The sequence below is a fragment of the Kogia breviceps genome, chromosome 15 (assembly GCF_026419965.1).
Source record: "Kogia breviceps isolate mKogBre1 chromosome 15, mKogBre1 haplotype 1, whole genome shotgun sequence".
In the NCBI taxonomy this organism is placed as follows: domain Eukaryota; kingdom Metazoa; phylum Chordata; class Mammalia; order Artiodactyla; family Physeteridae; genus Kogia; species Kogia breviceps.
In genome coordinates, this window is record NC_081324.1 from 64,760,413 (window position 1) to 64,779,998 (window position 19,586).

Sequence of the window (19,586 nt, forward strand, 5' to 3'; positions counted from 1 at the left end):
GTCCCTGTACCCCCCACCCTCCGGGGCCTGGAGCCACGGGTCCCCTGGGGCGTCTCCCCTCCCATCCTGGTCCCCCCAGCCCTTCCTCCTGCACCCGATCAACTCTCAAAAGAATGTTTTCATCGTTATTCAGAAATCTCTGCTCATTTCTTTTTTTGTCTCATATTTAATTTGCACCCTCTCCAGAATTCTGGCGGGGGGCGGGGTGGGGAATCCTAGGCGCCAGTGAGAAAGTAACTAAGGGGAGAGGCTCACAGTCTCCTGGGTAGGGGCATCTCCCAGGCAACCAGCCAGGACACATCACCCAACCACCCTCTCCTTCCTCCCACTCCTCCTCCAGCATAGGGCCGTGCCCACCCCCTGCCACCTTCCAGGCCTGAGCTGCCCATTACTGGTGACCTCCAGATGAGCCCTCCCTCCCTGCCCTGGTGGGGACCCTCCACACCTCCCTGCCCCCGGCTTGTCCTGTCTTTCCAGTATGGCTGTTAGCATAACTGACCTGGGAGCCTTTGCCCACATTCCTTTCCCTCTGTGTCCTGCCTGGTCCCTGGGCTGGGCCACTCCTGGGGGCCTCCCAGCCCAGGCTCCCCCTCCTTCCTCTCTGGCGTCCTGCGGCCCCTTCTCCTCCTGGGCTCATGGGGAGGGGACTTTGATCTTAGCTTCTGCTCTGGGGCACTGCTTCCCTCAAGCCCCGGTTAAATGTTCTCCAGGTCCTACCAGTCAGGCATCAAACCACCTGGAGAGTTCTGAGCCCACCTGGACCCAGGTCCCTGGCCCTGGGACCCATGGCCTAAGATGACAGAGTTGTTAGGGCCAAAGAGGGACCATGGGGGACAGGGGCCTTGGGTTGGAGGGGCTGGCTTCCTCATGCCCTTTCCCTCCTCTGGGTCAGAAATCTGGGTCAGGACACTGGGGGAGGGGCCGAGAGAGGGTGTTGTCTTCTTGGAGGCCCTGCCTCGGTCCTGGTTCCTGGAGGTGAGGGCTCACTGTGCCCTGCCACCCAATAGCAGCATCTTGAGGGTAAAGTTCAAACACCACGCCCCCAGTACAGGTCCCTTTGGCACCTGCTCCTCCCACCCCCAGACTCGTTTTCTGCTGCCTCTGTGTCCCACCAACACCTTCTACTCTAAGCCCAATGGCTTCTGTCCCCAAAGGCCACACTGCTTCATGCCTCTGCAGTTTGCTCCTGCTGCTGCCTTTGCTGGCATGACAGTCCCTGTCCCCACCCACCTGACAGAGGCCTGCCACTCGCTGATAACCCGCACTCAGCTCTCCATTCGTGACCTTCACGTGGACAATGCTTGAACCTCAGCCAATCTGGGCTGAGCACGTGGAGGCTGAGAGGAGCTGCTCCCAGGCATCTCCCACCCACTCCCGACCCCCAGGGGCTGCAGGAAGCAGCTTCTCACACCTCCCGTCAGGATAAGGAATGAGACCTGTGCCTGGGCACCTAGGACACAGCTGCCAGCCACAGACCTGCTCAGCGCAGCTGGTAACAGGCTTGCTGGCAATAGGGTGTCCACGGGGACCCAGCTGCACCCTCCTCCGTACCCCAACTCTGCCCGGTCGTGGGACTGACCGTCCCCAGCTCTGCTGCAGCTGTCATCTCTTTGCCACGAGGCTGGAGCCCCAGCTGGGTGCTGCCTGTGGATCGTGCTCTACCTCCTGTGACCCCCAGACCTCCCCGGGAGGTGGGTGCTAAACCCCCCTCACCTCATGGATGAGGAGACAGAGGTTCCAGAGCTGAGGCAGCCGCTAGTGGCCACAGGCGCTCAGGGCAACACACACGGTGGGCACCCGGGCCCCCCTTCTGAGGTCACTCCCCCTTCCCAAGGAGGCTGTGCTGTGCTGGCGGGGAGACGGTGCTGAGCACATGACCTCGCAGCCTCTGGACGTCAGAGGCATCCTAAGGCTCTGTGGGGTGGGGGAACCCTGACTCCTCAATCTATACTGACTCGGCGCAGGTAGGGGCAGGCAGGAGGGGGTTCATGGACCCTCTGAGTCCATACAGCAAAGCAGGGTGGGTTTTGTGGGCCCATTTCACAGAGAAGAGAACTGAGGCTCTGTCAGCGGGATGGGGGTTGGGGGACCTGCCCAGGGTCACAGGGTAAGCTGCTGGCTGAGCTGCCCCCCCAACCCCCAGCTCTTTCCATGCTTCCTCAGCCCTGTGAGACATGTCATTCATCCATTCACTCACTCATTCATTCAGCAAACCGTCAGTGAGCAGTGCTGTGGGCCGATGCTGGGAGCAAGGAGACAGGACCACCTGCCCTGGAACAGCTCATGCGTTGGGGGGACACCCGTAGAGCCCACCGTTGACCCCACCGTGTCCTCAAGCACCCAGGTCAGCCCCCCACCCAGGGAACATCTCCCCGCACACTTAGGCTAAGATTTCATCCACTGCCCGGCCCCGAGTGGCGGATCCCCCAGCAGCCGGCACTGAGCACGTCTCCAGGCTCATCAGAGCCCCTCAGGGAGCCTTGAAGTCCCCATCAGGGCTGCCATTGCCCACTTCACAGAGGGGACACTGACCATGAGGGATGCACCGCGCCTGCTTTGCTCAGCTCAGAGGCGGGACAGCCCCTGCGGACTGGTGGCCCCAGGGCACTGGGTTGCAGGGGGGTGAGGGCATGTTGGTTGGACCCCTGGTCTAATAGAAAAGAGTGTCAGGTCAGGGGAGGGGGCTGGCCCTGCCCTGCCTGCTATGCGACCTTGGGCAGCGCCCTGCCCTCTGTCTGGGGCTTCCTTGTGGGAGGCCAAGGCTGGGGGAGGTGACTGATGGGGGAGGGGGGTTGTGGCTTCCTTCACAGCAGAGCCCAGAATAGCCTTGGGCAGGGAGGGCAGAGGGGCCCTGGGGGAGGGGAGAGCAGGTGACAGGCAAGAATCAGGGAGACTGTCTCGGGCAACCAGGACAGGGGCCAGGGGAGGCGCTGGGTCATCAGACGCCCTGTGTCCACTCCAGGGACAGAGTAGCTAACGGTCACCGTGACCCACCAGGGCACTGACATGCGTCTGTTTCCACACAGGTCGGGGTGACACTCTCTTCCTGTGGCCACTCAACCCCCCAGGTCCCTTCTGCTCCTCACACCCGGCCTGGGGACATCTCACGTCAGGGCTGGCGTCCAATGAGCGTTCTCTGTGCCCGGGCTGTGCTGGGCACCAGAGTCTGGATCCCCCTCCAGTCCTCACCAGCATGGGCAATCCCTGCCCGCCCAGGGCCCGGCCTCCTGGGGACATGCTGGGGCCTCCAGATTGTGCCGGGACGAGGGAGGAAGCCTCGGCCGGACCCCGAACAGGCTCCCTAAGGAGGACGGAAGGGCTGCTGTGGGCCGGCCGAGAGCGGCTCTCCGAGGGAAGGTGGGACCCCAGAGCAGCCCGGTGAGCCCACCCGCAGGGTCTCTGGTCACACCGGGCCTCCAGCTCAGCGCTAGTGGGGACCAAGGCCCTGCGTGGATGAAGCCCGCTGAGGTCACTGCCCGGGGCAAAGCCACCGCTCAGCAGCCCTTTCCTGAGCACCTACCATGTGTGGGGGCCTCGGCGGTGGCAACGCAGCTCTGCTGGGGCTCCTGTGGGCACAGGGAAGCAGCCTATAGAGAGGGACTGGTGTCGCGCAGGACGGGCTCGTGCCCTGGGGAAACCAACCAGGGTGAGGGCTGGGGGTGCCCGACTGGGCCTCACAGGGGGCCACGGCCGAGCCTGGAGGCGGCCAGGGGGCAGGACAGCCCTGACTCTGGGTTGGCGGCTTGGGGCCTATGTCCCCGCCATGCAGCCGGGCTGGTGATAGTGGAAACTCGCTCCCTGGGGTCCAGGAGGGACGGTCAGATGGCAAATGGACGTTTGCTGGTCTCTGAGGTTGACTGGTGCTGCCATTAGCATCAGGCTGTTCAGGCCCAGCCGGCCTCAGGCCAGCACCCCTGGGCTCCCCATGGGCCCCACCCTCACCCCCGCACAGCTGGCCTGGTGAAACCAAGAGGCCCTGACGCCCAAAATAGCAGGGAAACGCCGACCGGCCCAGCCTGGGGAAGCAGGTGCCTCCCTCTCCCCAGGCTGGGGGGAGGAGTGGCTCCATTTCTGGAAGCTTCCACAAGCTCCCTTGGAGAAGGGACCTGAGTCACAGCACCCAGGCCACCCAAGCCCCTGCGCCCAGGCCTGAGCCGGGCAGAGATCACGTCAATCAACTATCAGAAGGGGCATCTTCTGTTCCAGAATCTTGTGTCTGTGCATGTCGTACTCCCTCCTCGGGGCCCCCAGGGACCTCTCTGAACGCCAGGTGCGACTGACGCGGGCACAGCCAGACACTAGGGACTCAGAGGAGCCCAGGGCGCAGGGCTGACCAGGGCTGGACATGGGGCACTGCAGTCACACCTTCCCTGCTGTCCCCACACCTGGGACTCTTCTGGGGGAGGGGCTGGGCCAAGAACGGGGAAGAGGGGAGAAATGGGGACCCTCACAATCACTGCATTGGGAGCCCTGGGTCTGGGGTAATAATGAGGAGCCCAGAGCACAGATGTCCCCCAAGAGGCCTCATGGGGTCCTTCCCCAATGGACAGGACCTCAGATTGGTCAGTCACTCATCCATCTGTCTGTCCATCTATCTGTCCATCTGTCTGTCCACCCCTCCATCCACCCATCCATCCATCTACCCATCATCCATCATTCCATCCATCCAAAAAGCCTCCCTCGGGCCTCCTGGGGACCTGGCCTGTGTGGGGCTCTCAGCTACTCACGTCCCAGGCAAGGCAGGACTGGCCCAATCAAGGCCAAAGTCGGATCTGGAATGTGCCTGCTTCACCATGGAAGGAGGGGCCTTTGGACACTGGGTGCCCTGTTCCCTGCCCAGTCTGCCCTGTGCTCGGTCGATATGCTGAGGTCAAAGAGAGGGCAAGCGTGGTGAGGCCAGCTGCCCCCTGCCCTGTGGGTGACCTGACTCCCCACCCCACCCCCACCCACAGTTACAGGCCTCCCCGATCCACCCTCCAGGCTGACCTCCCATTCTCTCCTTCCCTCCCCCGTCCTTCTCCAATCAGAGAGTTTCCCAGGACATTCCAGGGCTCCAAGGTCCTGATGGGAGTGGAGATGGGGGACAAGCACCCAGCCACAGTTTCCTGAGTTCACCCCCAAAGACAGCGAACCACTTCCACAGGGTTGACTCCACCAGCTCGCTCTCAGGGGACACTGCCAGTAGGTCCCCCAGCCCAGGGAAGCCGGGAGCCAGGCCCACAGGCCACAGCCATAACATTGCATCCCCTGACACAAGAGACGTGCAGTACCCGGGGGGCGAATGCCCCCACCCGAGAGCCTGGGGGAGTATGGCCCTCACCCCAGCAGTGATCAGTCAGCTCGCCAACCAGTGTTCACTCCCATCGGCCTCGCCGCCCCTGTGGGCCCAGGTCGGTCCTGGAGGTGAAGCTAAGACAGGGAAACTCGCCCCTGCCCAGCCCAGAGCCCGTGGTGCCAAGAGATCCTCCCCCACCAGTAACCATCAGCGGGGAAGACGAGGACGGCGGATCCTGGGGTCTTGGGGGTCAGTCAAGGGGAGCAGCAGCAACTTCAGCCACCTGAGAACAGGGCCTGGGAGCCGGACCCCCGGGCTGAGGGGCAGAGAGAGGAGAGGCTCCCGGGAGCTCAGCACGAGCAAAGGCGCAACGCGCGGCTGCAGCAGCCCTCAGCTGGTGCATGCAGGCCCCCAGTGAAGCGCCCTGACCCCCCACCTCAGACACTCCAGACTCCTGTCTCCCGCGCCGCCTGGCCCACCAGCCCGCTTACTGCCCAGCAATCCCTTGCACTCAGTGCCACGTGGTGGGGCCCTGCCCTGGGGAGGAAGAGGAATCAGATGTGGACTGGACACCGGCCAGAGAGGGACAAGCCTCCTCCCTCCTCAGGGAGGGACCGGGGGGTGCCGGGGGTTCTCCAGGGGGACGGTTCTCTGTGCCGCACACAGTGAGGCCGGCTGGTGGACCAGAGTGTCCCAAGCCCCGAAGCCCAGCAGAGGGACAGGGACGGGGCTCAGAAGAGGTGAGGCCGGGGGCAGAGGCCCTGAAGGCCTCAGTCGTTACCAGATCTGAGATTCCAAAAGGCAGCTGCGCCCTGAGGCTACTGAGTGGCTTACTGTCCTGAACCATTTACGAAACACGCGACACGAGTTACCCAGCTGAGCCACTTCCGGATTCTGTGGGGCTCACAGCCAGCATCACCGTCCCATCTCACAGGTAGGAAAACTGAGGCCCGAATGATTAACATCCCAGAGAGCGAGACAGAGCCAGCCCCCGGTGTTCCCCCTCCCAACTTGGGGCCTCCCCTCTGAGGGACAGGAAACTGAGGCCACACGGGGGCACCCAGATGGAAAGCGGCCCTCTGCAAGGCCCCAGAAGCCTCCTGTGGGCAACTTCCCCCCATCACCCCCCAGCCTCGACCCGAGTCAGGGGAACAGAAAGGAGGTCCGAGAGTGGACCCAGTGGCTACCTACACCCCATGGCTGGAAGGAGGGAGGGCTGGTGGCAAAGGGCCTTGGGGAGCCCAGACCCCAGGGTGGACAGGGAGAGTCCCCCCTCACCCACAGCCCTTCTCAGCCCCTGACCTTGGGCCATTTGCTTCCTTCTGTGGGCTGTTTCCTCATCCTCACCTGTACAGGGAGTGATAACGAGTCTCTCCCACAAAGGGTGGGCTTGGGGATTAAAGGAGACGATGCCTGTGAGGTGCCTGCCTGGACCATGGTGACCCTCACCCACCCCAGCCACTGCTGTCACCTCCTGGGCTCTTGCCTGGGGCCTGCCTCTGACATGCTGTGTGACCTTGGGCAAGATGTTTCCCCTCTCTGGGCCCCAGCCTTCCCCTCTGCTCAGGGAGTGCTGGGTGAGGGGCCCTGCGGGACAGAAACTATAGGAAAACTGTCGGATTCCTGGACGAAGGGGCTGAACAGGGAGGCCCCAGGCCTGGTGGGGCAGTGACGCCCGAGGTGGAAAAGGGATGGAGTGGGTCACCTCCCCAGCTCTGGTGCCCCTGCTGGTCACCCCTGGAAATCCCCAAGCTAAAGCTAACCCTAACTTTGACCTAAACAGAACTCAGGGTGACAAAAGGGGAGAGGTAAGGAGAAGAGAAGCTTAGCCCGTGGTCAGTAGGGTGTGGGACCGGTGACAAACAGGGCCAGTTGTGGCCCAGGACGATGGGAGAGGTCAGTTTCAGGGCTGTAGTCGGATGTTTGTGCAGCTTGCAGGAGTGGGTAGCAGAGGCCCCCACCCCTAGCCCCCTCCTCCTCCCAGCCCTCTCCCCTTCCCAGCCCTGCCTGAGCCTGATGCTGCCTCATGGCTGCCTCCCCACATCCTCCCCGAGCTCCATCCGGGGTCCTGGAATCCTGGAGGGCCCGACCCCATGGGTTCTCACCTCCCCCTTCCAGGACCCTCATTGACAAAGGAAAAGCTGCTGCTCCCAAGGGATGTGGCCTCTTCCTGGGTCTGCAGGCTCTGAATCTCATCCCCAGTGTAGTGCATGGTAACTTCAAGGTTCTCAATAAACAGATTGAATGAAGGAAGGAAGGAAGAGATGGATGGATGGATGGATGGATAGTTGGGTGGGTGGGTAAATGGATGGAGAGATGGGTGGTTGATTGATGGATGGGTATTTAAGTAGGTGGATTGGTGTGTTTGAGGGTAGGTTAGTAGTTGGATGGGGGAATGGATGGTTGAATAGTTGGGTGGGTGGGTAGATCCTAATTATAAGAAGCACAGTTCCCAATTTACCAAGAGCTACAGTAACCAAAACAGTGTGGTATTGGAATAAAGATAAACATATGGATCAATGAAATAGCATTGAGAGTGAGACATAAAAACATACATCCATGGTCAATTGATTTTTTAAAAAACACTATTTTTTAGAGCAGTTTTAGGTTCACAGCAAAATTGAGCAGAAGACATGGAGATTTCCCGCATACTCCCTGCCCCCACACGTGCATAACCTCCTTTATTATCAATCTCTCCTGCATTTATTACAACCGATGGACCTACATTGACACATCATAATCATCCAGAATTCATAGTTTACATTCTATGGGTTTGGACAAATGTATAATGACATGTATTTATCCTTGAGTATCATACAGAGTATTTCCCTCCTTACCCCCAAACCCCAGCAACCAATGACCCTTTTATTGTCTCCATAATTTTGCCTTTTTCAGAATGTCATATAGTTGGAATCAGACAGTTGGTAGCATTTTCAGATTGGCTTCTTTCATTTATTAATACACATTAAATGTTCCTCTATATCTTTTTATGACTTAATATTGAAAGCTCATTTATTTTTATTGCTGAATAATATTCCATTGACTGGATGTACACAGTGCATTTATCCATTCATCTTTTCTAAGATATCTTGGTTGCTTCCACATTTTAGTAATTATAAATAAGCTTCTATAGACATGTGTGTGCAGTGTTTTGTATGAGTTTCAACTCCTTTGCGTAAATATCAAGAAGCATGATTGCTGGATCTTATGCTAAGAACACGTTTATTTTTGTAAGATACAGCCAAACTGTCTTCTAAAGTGTCTGTGCCACTTTGCATTCCCACCAGCACTAAATGAGAGTTCCTGTTGCTACACATCCTCACCAGCATTTGTCAGTGTTCTGGACTTTGGCCATTCTAATAGGTGTGTAGTGATGTTCATTGTTGTTTTAATTTCCATTTCCCTGATGATATAGGATGTGGAGCATCTTTTCCTCTGCTTATTTGCCATCTGTCTATCTTCTTTGGTGACCTGTCCAAGTGTTTGGCCCATTTTTTAATCAGGTTGTTTGTTTTCTCATTGTTGAGTTTTAAGAGTTTTTCATATATTTTGGATAATAGTCCTTCATCAGATGTGTATTTTGCAAATATTTTCTCCCAGGCTATGGCTTGTGTTCATTCTCTTGATCAGCTGATTTTTAACAAGGGTGCCAAGAAAATTCAACCAAAGAGCCTTTTCAACAAATGGTGCTGGGACAAATTAATATCCTCATGCCAAGAATAAAGTTGGACCTCTACCTCACACCATATGCAAAAATTAACTCAAGTGCTCGCTTCGGCAGCACATATATTAAAATTGGAAAGATACACAGAAGATTAGCATGGCCCCTGTGCAAGGATGACACGCAAATTCGTGAAGCATTCCATATTTTTTTAAGAGAATGCAAATCAAAACTACAATGAGATATCATCTCACACCGGTCAGAATGGCCATCATCAAAAAATCCACAAACAATTAATGCTGGAGAGGGTGTGGAGAAAAGGGAACCCTATTTCACTGTTGGTGGGAATGTAAACTGATACAGCCACTATGGAGAACAGTATGGCAGTTCCTTAAAAAACTAAAAATAGAACTACCATATGACCCAGCAATCCCACTACTGGGCATATACCCTGAGAAAACCATAATTCAAAAAGAGTCATGTACCAAAATGTTCATTGCAGCTCTATTTACAATAGCCAGGACACGGAAGCAACCTAAGTGTCCATCAACAGATGAATGGTTAAAGAAAATGTGGCACATATATACAATGGAATATTACTCAGCCATAAAAAGAAATGAAACTGAGTTATTTATAATGAGGTGGATGGACCTGGAGTCTGTCATACAGAGTGAAGTAAGTCAGAAGGAGAAAAACAAATACCATATGCTAACACATATATATGGAATCTAAGAAAAAAAATGTCATGAAGAGATTAGTGGTAGGACGGGAATAAAGACAGACCTACTAGAGCATGGACTTGAGGATATGGGGAGGGGGAAGGGTAAGCGGTGACGATGTGAGGGAGTGGCAGGGACATGTACACACTACCAAATGTAAGTTAGATCGCTAGTGGGAAGCTGCAGCACAGCACAGGGAGTTCACCTCTGTGCTTTGTGACCACCTAGAGGGGTGGGATAGGGAGGGTGGGAGGGAGGGTGATGCAAGAGGGAAGAGATATGGGAACATATGTATATGTATAACTGATTCACTTTGTTGTAAAGGAGAAACTAACACACTATTGTAAAGCAGTTATACTCAAATAAAGACGTTAAAAAAAAATGGTCATGAAGAACCTGGGGCAAGACGGGAATAAAGGCACAGACCTACTAGAGAATGGACTTGAGGATATGGGGAGGGGGAAGGGTAAGCTGGGACAAAGTGAGAGAGTGGCATGGACATATATACACTACCAAACGTAAAATAGATAGCTAGTGGGAAGCAGCCGCATAGCACAGGGAGATCAGCTCGCTGCTTTGCGACCACCTAGAGGGGTGGGAGGGTGGGATAGGGAGGGTGGGAGGAAGGGAGACGTAAGAGGGAAGAGATATGGGGACATATGTATATGTATAACTGATTCACTTTGTTATAAAGCAGAAACTAACACACCATTGTAAAGCAATTATACTCCAATAAAGATGTTAAAAAAATTAACTCAAAATGTATCAAAGACCTAAATTTAAGTGCTAAAACTATAAGACTCTTAGAAGAAAACATAAGGGTATATCTTCATAACCTTGGATTTGGCAATGGATTTTTAGAACTGACACCAAAAGCACAAGGAAGAAAAAATAGACAAATTTAAAACTTTTGTGTATCAAAGGACACTCAAGAAAATGAAAAGACAAGCTACAAGGAGAAAATCTTTGCAAATCATGTACCTGATAAGAGTATAATATCCAGAATATATAAAGAACATTTACAACTCAACAAAAAAAGACAATCCAGGGCTTCTCTGGTGGCGCAGTGGTTGAGAGTACGCCTGCCGATGCAGGGGACACGGGTTCGTGCCCCGGTCTGGGAAAATCCCACATGTCGCAGAGCAGCTGGGCCCGTGAGCCATGGCCGCTGAGCCTGTGCGTCCGGAGCCTGTGCTCTGCAACGGGAGAGGCCACAACAGTGAGAGGCCCACGTACCGCAAAAAAAAAAAAAAAAAGACAATCCAATTCCAAAATGGTCAACAAACTCAGACATTTCTCTAAAGGAGAGATATATATACAAATGAAGAACATGAAATGATGCTCACTTTGTTAGTAATTATGGAAATGAAAATCAAAACCACAATGAGATGCCACCTCACGCCCAATAGGATGACTATAACTTTTTAAAATGGAAAATCACAAATGTTGGCAAGGATGTGGAGAAATTGGAAATTTTGTACATTGAAGGTGGGAATATGAAATGGTGTAGCTGCTCTGGAAAACAGTTTGGCAGTGTCTCAAATGGTTAAATATAGAATTACCATATGACCCAGCAATTCCACTACTAGGCACATACCCCAAAGAATTGAAAACAGATATTCAGATAAAAAGTTATTTACCTATGTTCATAGCGGCACTACTGACAGTTGCCAAAAGGTGAAAAGAACCCCAAAGTCTATCTGTTGATGAATGGATAAACAAATATATACATGCAGTGAAATTTTATTTGGCCAGAAGAAGGAATGAAGTACTGATACACGTGACAGCATGGATGGACCTCAAAAACACGCTAAGTGAATGAACCCCGTCACAAAAAGTCACATATTGTATGATTCCATTTACATGAAATATTCAGAATACAGGTAAATCCAGAGAGACAGAAAGCAAAATTAGTGGTTGCCAGGGACTGGAGGGAGGGGGAAGGGATGGGGAATGACCACGTAATGGGTTTGGGGTTTACCTTTGGGGTAATGACAATATTTTGGAACTAGATCGTGGTGATGGTTGCACAAAATTGTGAATGTACCAAATCCACTGAATCAAAATTCTTCATTTTTTGTGGTGTGAATTTTACCTCAATTAAAAAAAATCTCTACCCACTCTCTCCCCCAGGGGACCCAAAGTTCTCTGGTTCATGAACTTATACTAACAAAAACCACACCCAAACAGACAGAAATAAAGTGTATCAAACGCAGGTGTGACGTGGAGTCAGCCAAATGACCTGGAGGAAGGAAAAATCCAGGCCTGGGAGGTATCTGTGTCCCATCTCAGGGTCATCCTGGCAGAGATGTCATCATGTTCAGGTATCGCTGGGGCCCCAAAAGGCTCAGCTGGAGGCAACGGGGTGCAGCTGAGCTACAAGGACACGGGTGTCAGGCCAGCATCAGGGAGATGCTTGTTGGTTTTCTGAGTTCCTTTAAAAATACACTTTATTGGGACTTCCCTGGTGGTGCAGTGGATAAGACTCTGTGCTCCCGATGCAGGGGGCCTGGGTTTGATCCCTGGTCAGGTAACTAGATCCCACATGCATGCCACAATTAAGACCCGGCACAACCAAATAAATATTTAAAATAAATAAATAAATAAATAAAACACACTATTAGTCTTGGTCTTTAGCTTAAAAATAACAGCTCACTCCAAATAATGTGGAAAGTACAAACTACAGAACAAATTTACCCCCTCGTACTTCACCCAGAAGAGCCACCACTAATATTTTGATGTACTTCCTCTATTTTAATTGCAAACTACAACAACCGTAAAAAGTATATATAAAATGTACTTGTAAAGTTGAAAAAGTACTGTAATAAAACCGCCATCATGTACCATCTAAGCTCAGAACGTGGCCAGGACCTCAGGACCCCCAAATTCGTCGTTTCTTTAAGTTTCCTTACAGTTTTATGTCCTCCGTGTGTGCCCTTAAACTAACCATTTTTCAGCTGGGCCTGTTTTTGAACTTTATGTAGATTAAGTTGGACTGTATGTGTTTTCTTTCTCTCAACACTGCATCTGATACCACCCACACTACCCAGCGCTGCTTTCACTGCAGACATGGAGGGGCCCCCACCCAGCTGTGTGCCCGGCTGGCCACCTCTGGGCAGATCTGCCCCCAGAGCAGGGCCACCAACACTGGGGCCAGAGGGAGGGTCCAGGGCCTGTCATTGTTCAATACATTGTTTCAATTTGTTCTGTTTTCAAAAATGGAGACAGCTTAATTTTTTCCTGTAATAAAACTGGAAAAATGTATAAAGAAGGAAAGTTTCCAAAACAGACTGGAGATTATGCTGGTTGTATCTGGTGTGTGTCCTTCCAGACTGGACCTCACATTCCACACAGACAACAGATCAATGATAGATGTATAGATAGATGATGGGTAGATGATAGATACATAGATACATAGGTGATAGATGATAGATACATACATACATACACAGATGACAGAGAGAAGAGATGGGATGGATAGGTAGATATTTTCTTTTCGTCACTGAACAGTACACCCACGCATGTGTGGTAACCTGGGCGTGCATCACACTTGTGCATCACACTTGTGAACCTGCGGCTCTCACAACACTCAGTGGGTCCCTTCGGGCACCACTGTCCCACACAGGATGCAGTCAATGCCCTGGCCTCCATCCCTGGGCAGGGATCCCACCACTGACTTTGGGTCGACCCTCCCCTCAGGGATCAAAGGTCATGCCCGCCTAAGGCTTTGAGAGCTCGTTCCAGACAGACTTCCAGAAAGGCAGCACACATTGCCCCCCACCCCTCAGAGCCCGGGAGGACCCCTGGATCCTAGGGAAGGGATGGCACAGGCGTGGACAGAGAGGGGCCCGAGGACACTGCCCCCCATCTGTCCCACCCGACCCCTGCTCTGCTCTGAGGTGGGGTGCAGACAGGGGCCTCAAGGCCTCTTCCCAGCTCTTCAGAGCACCCGCCACAAGCTGGCCTGAACCATCTGGAAGCCCCCTTCTCAGGGAGTCTTTGGACCCCTCCCCTCCAACCATGGTTGCCCTGCATGTCTCCCTGGCAACACGGAGCCCCTGGTGAGAAGAGAAGGCACAGGGCTGTGAGCTCAGCCCCCCACTGCTCTGGGGTTTGTGGGGGGAGTGTGTGAATGCTGGGGGTGGGGGTCTGTGGGCTGGGGCCTGTGGAGTCTGCACAGGTGGAGCTGTGGGAAGGCCCTGTCGGTGGTCTCCACAGTCAGAGCCAAAGGGGTCTAGCCCCTCTGCCCCAGATAACGTCTGGTCCCTCAGCTTCTGAGGCCAGAGACCTCCAGTTTGCCCTTGATGGGGGAGGGTTGGAGGGGAGGTCCCCAGCCCCAGCGTCTTCAACAGCAGGGCCTGATTCCCCATCTCCCCAGCCCTGATCTCAAGAGTCTGGGGTGTCGGGCCCATTAGGGGTCCTGGCTGCCCAGCCCGGCTGCCCCAGGAGCCAGAGGGGGGTGGGGGTTACTGGGGAACCTGGAAGGGGTCTTAGAGATTGGGCCCTACCCACTCAGCTTTCACAGGAGAAACCGGGCCCACAGGGGGCAAAGGACTTGCCCAGGTCACACTGTGAGCCCAACTGCTGGACTCAAGGCCCAGTGCTCTCCCGCCAATGGCGCCAACACGCCCTTGGCCCCGAGGGCCACCATTCCCCACCACGGCTCAGCCAGCCTCCAGCCCTGCAACCTGCACCCCAAGACTCAGCATTGCCTCTGGGCTGTGGAGCTGAGGCCCATTCCAGCACATCGTTGCCCAGGTGCTGCTCACGTCTTGTGAACAGGAGGGATACACAGTGTCCAAGGGGAGAAGCTGATGCCCTACGACATACCCAGTCCCAGGCCTTGGGGAGCAGAGTGAGCCCCCAGACCCTGGTCCCTTCTGACCAGCCAGGCCCCAGCCCGGCTCTCCCCTAGCCTGGGGCCCTCAGTCCACATCTGGGGCCTGGAGCTGGGCCTGTGGGGAGCTGATCTGGGGGCAGGACGGCTGAGTTCGGGAGCCCAGCCACACCGTCACCATGCACCACATAGAGGTGTCACCCACACAGGGGTGTCACCACCGTCACCTGACTGTGCTCATGGGCCACATGGAGGTGTCTGGGCTGCATTCCTGGTCACATACTCATGTCCCCATAACGTGCCACCCCCACATAGGCATACACACACACTCACACAGGTGTGCACACACATGCTCACACATATGCACACATGCACACACTCAGATGCACACACAGAGGCCCCAGTCGACAGTGCCCTCTACTGGCCACTGTTGTCATTTCTCTGAAAGGTCACAGTCACACCTGCAAAGACCCAGGATGGTTCATTAGAAATCCCGGATGCACAAGTCTGGGAAGATCATTCTCTCCTTTCACAGGGTGGGGGATATGAGCTAGCCAAGGTCATACAGCAGGCAAGCAGTGGAGCCCTGGTTCCTGACCCAGATTCCAGCTCGTTCCAGCTCCCAAGGCCCTGTCAGAACCCAGAGGCTGGACCCTCTTGGGCAGCGGAGCTGGGGGTCTTGTACTCCCACCCTCCTCACACGCACAGGTGCACGGACCCCCAGGAGGGAAGAAGAACCATGGGAAAGGAATCTCCAGACCAGAGAGTCCCCAAGATGGGCCTCCTCTGTGTGATGGGATGGGGTGTCGGGAGGGGAGCAGGCTGGACTTCACAGAAACCCCAAAATGCCAAGAACACTGACACAGACGCTCCACACACACCACACAGAAGCAAGAAACACTAAGCAGTGTTCCACTAGCTAAGATTGTCTCCCAAGAGAAGGAAAACTGGTCACGCCGGGTCCCTTTGTCCCCCAGGCCCATTGTTGCTCCTTCCCCAGAAGAAGCAAGCACCATTCACTCCACCCATAGCCCCTGATCCGCTCTGAAGCCCACTGCTGCTTTGGGCCCTGTGGACATGGCAGGGGCCTCAGAGACCAAGTCCTGGAGCAAAGTCCCAGTGGGTAAGGCAGGCCAGACAAGCAACACGTTATACTATAATGTGAGGTGTGACAAGCTCTGTAGGAAAGAAAGGGGTTGGGGTGACAACTGTTGGTTTAGGGGGATGGTCAGGAGAGGCCACCCTTGAATGAAGGAGGGGACCCCCCAGGAGGTGCCAGGAGAGGAGTAATCCTGGCAGAAGGGACAGCAAGTGCAAAGGCCCTGAGGTCAGATGTGCCTGACAAGTTGCAGAAACAGCAAGGAGGTCAGTATGGCTGGATCTAAGGAAGGTGGCAGGGGAGGGGGCAGGCCCTCAGGGGCTTGCAGAGCAGGCTGAACACCTTGAGATTTGTCCAAGTTTTCAAAGGTACCTGGACGATATCATGCCGCCATACCTGCTCCTTCTAACTTCCTGCACATACATCTCTGGGACTGGGATCCAACCAGTCAAGCAGGGGGAGCCAGATGGCTCAGCGTGTGGACACGGCAGGTGCCGCCGGGTCTGCATGGATGGACATTGGGCAGTTCCAGTCCTCCCCTCACAGACATGGCCCAGGGAGCCCTGTGCATCCCTAGTGCGCGGTCAGCACTTCTGGAGGGCACACGCCCACCTGGAGCCGCTGGGACACGGTGTCTATGTTGGGGTCACTGCGACCTGCGGCCTGCTCTGCAGAGCAGCCGGACTCACAGCCCCGAGGACAGGCCAAGCCCGCTCCTGCGTCTGCGGCCCTGCTCGGATTGAGGCCCCTGGACGTTGTCCTCAGCTGTGTGCCTCCCTCACGGGACTGAGAACCTAGAAGAGGTCCACAGGAGTCACTCGGAGGTCCCTGAGTCCACCCCCGACCCCCCACTGTCCCTGCCTAGGGTGACCCCGGGCTCTGGGCCTCAGTGTGTCGGGGTGTCACTAGGAGGTCCCTGAGCCCCGCCATCTGGGGGCCCTTCCTTTTGGTCGCCGCTCTGGGACAGCGACCCCTGGCGGCCGAGGAGGGGGCGGCAGGAGAGCCCAAGTTAGAGGGGGCGGGATGGGGCGACCCCCAGAGGGCACAGGGAGACCCTCCCTGTCCCTACTCTCTGGGCTGAAGCTGGGACAGGTGTGCCCATGGGGGGACCCTCAACCAAGGTCGCCTCTTCAGACAGAGAGGGAGAATTCTGAGTGGGCTACGCAGGGAACCAAGTCCTTCTGGCCATGACCTTGAAACTGCCCAGGTGGCCAGGACGAAGGAGAGCGCTCCTCTCTGTCAAGAGGATTTGAGCGTCTCTTAATTAGAATCGGCTCTTTGGCTTCTGCTCCCTAAAAAAGGTACAGGAATTCTGCACCTTGAACCAGTTCTGGGGGAATTTAGCAATCAATTTGGGGGAAAGTGGCATCTTTTACCACGTTGAACTTTCAATCCATGGATATCCTCTCTCTCTCTCTCTCTCTCTCTCTCTCCCCCATTAATATGTTTTAATAATTCTCAATGAAGTTGTATGTAGAGTTTTCCCCATAAACAAATGACTTGGGCATCTCTTTAGATTCATCCCTAGTAAACTGATATTTTTACTGAATTGTAAAATGTATCCTTAAATGTTATTCTCCATTTGCTGTTAATAGAGATACAGTAGGTTTTTGCATTTGAAATTTGCTACACTTTTTTATAGATTCTGCTATTTATCTGCATTCTGTGGGACTTGCTACATGCTTAAACATATCATCTGTGAAGAATGACAGTTTTGCTGCTTTCTTCCCAATTCTTATACATTTCACTTCTTTCCTGGTCATTTCAAAAGCCAGTTTGGAGGGGAAAGAGTTCCACTTCTGGAACAGCAACACAAAGAGTTCCACAGACCCGCCTCTAGCAAAAGTGGTGAAAATTATTTTAAAATTTATATATTTATAATAATATTTAAATATATGTTTATAATTATATATTGTGTTTATAATTATATACTTATATTTGTTTATAATTATATATTTATAATGTTTGTTTTTGATTATGAACTTATAATATATATAGTTGTTTATAATTGTGTATTTATAATTATATATGCATAAGTTTTATATATTAATTTTAAATTTATGTATAAATTTTAAGAAATAATATAATCTTTGTATATAAATATTTAAAGTCTTTAAATATCTTTAAACCTCTATATGTTTAAAGTCTCTGGAAATGGACCTAAGGGCATACAAAAAATGAAATATTTATTCAAGGAAGTCTACCAAAACTTGGCAAGAGCAGTGAGAGTCTGTAACATTTCACCCACGAAATGACCTGTTTCCTCCCTCCCCACCTCCCAGCACAACTTGATGGCACCTCCACTCCAGCTCCAGGTCTAGGTGACATCTTCCTATTTCCCAAGGAGAAATGGATGGCTGGGGGCACGGGTGCAGGCTGATTGCTCTGGTCCCTCAGCTAACAAGCTCCAAACGTGCTTCCTCGTAAAGGACGATCATATTCACCCGGTCACATCATCACAAATGAAATACCTGCCAGCTACCCCAAAACACCAAGCTGAGACCTTTCAACGCTAGAGGGCGCCAGAGACAGCCCAATCCCATCCAGGCTGCAGGACTGCCCCACAAAACTTGTAAAAAAGAAGGTAGATTAGGTTTGAATTTCAGAAAAACAACAATAGTTTAAGTATGTCCCCTGTAATATTTGGGACATACTTATACTAAAAAATTATTCACTGTGCGGGCATCCTGTATTTTATCTGGCAACCCTATTCATGAGCGATGAAAACGGAGAGCGGCAGTGACTTTGCGTCTTTTTTCTTTGCTCCTTATTGTGTATTTATCAACCACGCTCTCTTTTCTTCTCAGCATTACTTTATGTAGGAGTTGTTGGGGATTAGCAGAATATTCAGTGGAACTGTGACTGAATTTCAGGAGGAATTAACAGTTGGCTGTGGATACAACTCTTGGGAGCAGGTGTCCCTCATTTTGGGGAGAGGGTGAGATCTCTGCGACAAGAATGGGGCCTCCGAGCCGGACACCGAGGTTTGGCCAGCGCGTGCAATGCCTGGAGGAAAGCGCAAGGCCCAGAAACCGCCTCCCTGTTTTCCCGCATTCTTCCCCTTTTATTGGGCACAAAAGCCAAAGATTGAAGTGAGGATGGCCCCGGGTCTGCTCAGCAACACTGACCGACTGTTTAGCATACGTATGTCCCAGATCTCAGCGCCCTATGCCCCTAACCTACGGTAGGATATGTGGGGGATGAGAACAGCCCTTGAGATAGTGAAACTGTGGGTCATTAGTCAAATCCATTCCACCTGCCGTCACTAATCAAGGCCGTTTTAAGACCTGCATGTACTCCAAGCACGTAGCCCAAATGATAAAATATCTCCCGGGTTGTTTTCTAGAAACTCAGAGTCAGCTGCATCTAGTTGGAGCTGAGCTGCCTAAGACTGGATGGGACCCCGGAGCCTCCCACTGGGCGTGCGCGAGGCTCCGCTCCGTGAAAAGTCCGCCCCCAGATCGTGCTGTGAGCGTGCAGAGGCGGGGAGTTGTTTACACCTGCGCAGAACCACAGTCCCTGCTCCTTTTTCTAATCATTTACCCCCGCGCTCCCCACACCTCAGACCGCCCTGCTGCTTGATTCTCCATCCCATAAACACCCAGCCCCTTACTTTCAGGAAGGCAGATTTGAGAGTGTTCTCTGATCTCCTCATTGGCTGCCTTGCGGATAAACCCTCTCTTTGCTGCAAACCTCTGGTTTAAGGGTTTTGGCCAGCTACGCTATGGACACAAAGAATCTGGTCCCGTAAAAATAGCTAAACCAGGTTTCCCTGGTGGCGCAGTGGTTGAGAGTCTGCCTGCCGATGCAGGGGACATGGGTTCGTGCCCCGGTCCGGGAGGATCCCATATGCCGTGGGGCGGGTGGGCCCGTGAGCCATGGCCGCTGAGCCTGCGCGTCTGGAGCCTGTGCTCCGCAGCAGGAGAGGCCACAACGGTGAGAGGCCCGCGTACCGAAAAAAAAAAAAAAAAAAAAGCTAAACCATTACACTTAGC

General features: G+C 53.4%; 1 non-coding gene across 1 annotated transcript; it reads left to right on the forward strand.

Annotated features, from left to right (window-relative positions):
- The first annotated feature begins 9,040 nt into the window (after positions 1-9,040).
- Positions 9,041-9,147, forward strand: LOC131742971 (U6 spliceosomal RNA). Its single transcript, XR_009331628.1, has one exon. It is a non-coding gene; the product is annotated as a U6 spliceosomal RNA (small nuclear RNA).
- The last annotated feature ends 10,439 nt before the right edge of the window (positions 9,148-19,586 follow it).